Consider the following 4,986-nt stretch of genomic DNA (forward strand, 5'->3'; position numbering starts at 1 on the left):
AATCCAGAGCACCACTGTCATCCATGTTCCTCCTACTATGTCCTCCTAGATTATGCTTAAAGCATTCTGTCACTTTCATGAAAATCAGCTTGAGCTGCAGTGGTGCTGGTGGGCCACGGGAGGGGGGGTGTGGCCTGGAGCAGCAGAAACTAAAACTGGTCAAGCCATTGGGAGCAGTGACCGGAAGGGGAGGGAACACAGAGCAAGGGAGGGCGGTGGTGGGACCCAGTGACATCGCTAAACTTGTTACTAAATGTAACAAGTTTGCATCATGTATGAATATAAGCTGGTTATTTTTGGCTTAGAAAATGTTGAGACATCAGCTCTGACTGTACGGTTTGTTTGTTCAAGGAATTTCTGTTGAAAAATATGGCTGTATGATAGGAGATTCTTACAGAAAGTACGTCAAGGTAGTCATACAATAGTGTGTGCTTGAAGTCTTGGATGCTGCAGGAACAGAACAATTTACAGCAATAGGAGATTTGTACATGCAGACTGGACAAGGCTTTGCTTTGGTTAAGTGGGTCACAGCACAGTGCACATTTAAAGACTGGCATGATCTGAGAGAGCAGATCCTTCCAGGCATCATCTGAGAGAGCAGATCCTTCCAGTTAAAGACACTGAGGAAGTTCCAGTGACTTGTTGGTAATAAATGTGATTTGGGAGGTGAAAGACTTGTAGGAAAGGAACAAGGTCAAAACTTAGAAAGGCAATGGAGCAACTGTGCATTCCTAGAATCTCTTCAAAATCCAAAGTAAATGCTCATGAAATCTTAAATGATCTAGTGCAGTAGATTAACAGAAAAACTCTAGTGCCTAGATAGGCACAGAAAAAAAAATCGTGTCAGCAGCTTTAAGGTACTGAATGCATTGTAACTCTGAGCTATGTCTAAAGAAGCATTGTGCAATTCATCAGTGCCAGCATCCCAGCTTTGTTAGGTCTACCACCATTGTAACTGACTCTCCTGTGGAGGTATGCTGTATGAGGGAGGTGAGAGCTACTCTATCAGTTTGCACATTCTAATCACTTTCCAGGGCCACAAACGATTTTGTCTTATATGATAGTTCTAGAGCATTCAGCTGGTAAAATCAGGGGCTACATCCAGTGTTACTTCTAAGAGACATTCTTCATGTACTCACGTTGTACATGGATGAAAGTGGTGTGGTGTATACATGAACACATCCCATACTTTGTATTGGAGAGTAGAATGATATGAAGCAGAAAGTCCGAAGAGCTCCTATATAGGCTACTCCAGATAACTTTGCATGTTTGATACTCTCAGATTATTGTATTTTTTGTTAGTTCAAGGTCATTACTATTGTATGATATGTAAGCACCTTGATTGACACAGCTATATAGGGTTTTTGATTTTTCAAAAACCTGTGGAGACAGTGAACTTGCCTTTAAAATATGATAGTCGTGTGAGTATAATATCTTAGAATAAAGACATTGCGTTTGATGTCTGTTGGGAAGGAAATGTCTAGACTTTTCAAGTCTCCTAATTTATTTCCTTCTTTGCTTACATATGGAATGATGTTTATAGCTGTGTGTACAGTGGGAAGTCTACATCTTCAAACATATTTTTAGTTTTTTTATTTAAATGCATTTTATACATCAAATATATTAACAATATTGAGCAATTTGAGAATCAAGTAATACATAAAAATTGTTCAACTTTTATATTCACATCCTTTCATACCCTAAAAGTATCATTAATGAATATTTAATACTATTCATAACTGAGGATACTCTATCTAATATTGAATACTAAATAGTTTCAAAACATACCAGAATTCTTCAGGATTTAAGCATAGTAAAAGAATATAAAATAATAAAAATGAATCATTAAGAAATATATTCAAAAGCCCTTATAGAATACCACTTGACATAGTGAGAGAGTATTTTAAACACCTTATATATCTGTGTACATTGTCTAACAATCAGTTTACTTAAAAAAGATTATTAGTGTTTCTAGGAAAGAAAATTATTATATTAGTAAGTATATTTTAAAAATTTCAAAATAGCAAAAACTCTTTTAAGTTAAACATTAAGAAAATGCTAATTTCAAACACAGTGAAAAAAATTATCAATAATATTTCCATGATGTTTGCAGAACATGATTTTAATATTTTCAACTATTGATACTCAACAAACAGAATAGTTATTTTAAGATGTATTTCATTGTTATGTCTGTCTCCCTTTTCATTTCTGATTTTGTTAATTTGGATACTGTCTCTGTGCCCTCTGTTTAGTCTGGCTAAGGGTTTATCTATCTTGTTGATTTTCTCAAAGAGCCAGTTCCTGGTTTTGTTGATTCTTTGTATACTTCTTCTTGTTTCTATTTGGTTTGATTCTTTCCTGCCCTCTACTCCTCTTGGGTGTATTTCCTTCTTTTTGTTCTAGAGCTTTCAGGTGTGCTGTCAAACTGCACTAGGGTAAGCTCTCTTCAGCTTCTTTTTGGAGGCACTTAGAGCTATGAGTTTTCCTCGTACCACTGCTTTCATTGTGTCCCATAAGTTTGAGTATGATGTGTCTTCAGTTTCATTAAGTTCTAAAAAGCCGTTCATTTCTTTCTTTATTTCTTCCTTGAAGAAGACGTTTCTTCATTGAGTAGAACGTTGTTCAGCTTCCGTATGTATGTGTCCTTTCCGTTGTTTTTGTTGGTATTTAAGACCAGCCTTAGGCTGTGGTGATCTGATAGGGTGCATGAGATTATTTCAATTTTCTTGTATCTCTTGAGGCCTATTTTGTGACCAATTATATGGTCAGTTTTGGAGAAGGTACCATGAGGGGCTGAGAAGAAGGTATATTCTTTTGCTTTAGGATGAAATGTTCTATAAATATCTGTTAGATCCATTTGGTTCATAACTTGTTAGTTTCATGGTCTCTGTTTAGTTTCTGTTTCTATGATCTGTCCATTGCTAAGAGTGGGGTGTTGAAGTCTCCCACTATTATTGTATGGGGTGTGATGTGTGGTTTGAGCTTTAGTAAAGTTTCTTTTATAAGTTTGAGTTCCTTTGCATTTGGAGCATAGATGTTTAGAATTGAGAGTTCATCTTGGTAGATTTTTCCTTTGACCAGTATGAAGTGCCCTTCCTTATCTTTTTTTGATAACTTTGGGTTGAGAATTGATTTTATTTGTTATTAGAATGGCTACTCCAGCTTGTTTCTTGGCATCATTTGCTTGGAAAATTGTTTTGCAACTTTTTACTCTGAGGTAGTGTCTGCCTTTGTCACTGAGGTGCATTTCCTGCATGCAACAAAATTCTGGGTCCTATTTACTTATCCAATCTGTTAGTCTATGTCTTTTTTGGGGAATTGAGTCCCATTGATGTTAAGAGATATTAAAGAAAAGTGATTGTTACTTCCTGTTATTTTTGTTGTTGTTGTTGTTGTTGAATGTTTGTGTAGCTATCTAAATTTGGGTTTGTTGAAAGATTATTTTCTTGCTTTTTCTAGGATGTAGTTTCCCTCCTTGTGTTGGTGTTTTCCATCTATTATTCTTTGTAGGACTGGATTTATGGAAAAACATTGTGTAAATTTGGTTTTGCCATGGAATATCTTCTTTTCTCTATTTATGGTAAATGAGAGTTTTGCTGGGTATAGTAAACTGGGCTGGCATTTGTGTTCTCCTAGGGTCTGTATGACATTTGCCCAGGATAGTCTAACTTTCATAGTCTCTGGTGAGAAGTCTGGTGTAATTCTGGTAAGTCTGCCTTTGTATATTACTTGACCTTACTGCTTTTAATATTCTTTCTTTGTTCAGTACATTTGGTGTTTTGACTATTATGTGACAAGAGGAATTTATTTTCTGGTCCAGTCTATTTTGAGTTCTGTAGGCTTCTTGTATATTCATAGGCATCTCTTTCTTTAGATTAGGGAAGTTTTGTTTTATAATTTTGTTAAAGATATTTACTGGCACTTTAATTTGGAAATATTTGCTGTCTTTTAAACCTATTATCCTTAGGTTTCATCTTCTCATTGCATTCTGGATTTCCTGGATGTTTTGGGTTAGGTGCTTTTTGCTTTTTGCATTTTCTTTGACTGTTGTGTCAATGTTTTCTATGGTATCTTCTGGACCTGAGATTCTCTCTTCTATCTCTTGTATTCTGTTGGTTATACTGGCATTCATGACTCCGGATCTCTTTCCTAGGTTTTCTAACTCCAGGGTTGTCTCCCTTTGTGATTTCTTTATTGTTTCTATTTCCATTTTTATGTCTTGGGTTTTTTTTTTTCATTTCCTTCACCTGTTTGATTGTGTTTTCCTATAATTCTTTAAGGGATTTTTGTGTTTCTTCTTTAAGGGCTTCTACCTGTCTACCGTGTTCTCCTGTATTTCTTTAAGGGAGTTATTTATGTCCTTCTTAAACTCCTCTATCACCATCATGAGAAATGATTTTAAATCTGAATCTTGCTTTTCTGTTGTGATGGTGTATCCAGGACTTGCTATGGTGGGAGAATTGGGTTCTGATGGTGCCAAGTAACCTTGGTTTCTCTTGCTTATGTTCTTACACTTGCCTCCTGCCATCTGGTTATCTCTAGTGCTACCTGCCTTCGCTATATCTAACTGGAGCCTGTCCTTCCTATAATCCCGGTTGTGGAAGAACTCCTCAACCAAGAGACAGAATTCATCTGTCTCTGTGATCATGTGATTCTGTGATCCTGAGATTCTGGGAATGTCAGAACTTCTGGGAGTCAAGCTGTCTCTGAGATCCTGAGGTCCTGGTGTGACCAAGCTTCTGGGATCCTGGTACCCTGTGGACCTGAGCATGTTAGACTGCCTGGGAATGGATCTTCCTCTTGGTGTTGTGGTTCTGGCTGAGGAGTTTTTGTGTCAAGGTCTGTTCAGAGCACCAGCCAAGACCAGAAGGAGTCAAACATATTTTTTAATGATTTAAAAATTTTATAAATCATTTTCAGTCTTATGCAGCTGTAGATTCTCACTGTAACTCCCCTGTTTGCTTATATATATATATATATATATAT

At 36.5% G+C, this 4,986-nt stretch overlaps 1 pseudogene; it reads left to right on the top strand.

The window, feature by feature from the left end:
- Nucleotides 1–271: 271 nt before the first annotated feature.
- Nucleotides 272–1,271, top strand: LOC116081839 (annotated as a pseudogene).
- The last annotated feature ends 3,715 nt before the right edge of the window (nucleotides 1,272–4,986 follow it).

Source organism: Mastomys coucha, unplaced genomic scaffold (assembly GCF_008632895.1).
Source record: "Mastomys coucha isolate ucsf_1 unplaced genomic scaffold, UCSF_Mcou_1 pScaffold11, whole genome shotgun sequence".
NCBI classification, from domain to species: domain Eukaryota; kingdom Metazoa; phylum Chordata; class Mammalia; order Rodentia; family Muridae; genus Mastomys; species Mastomys coucha.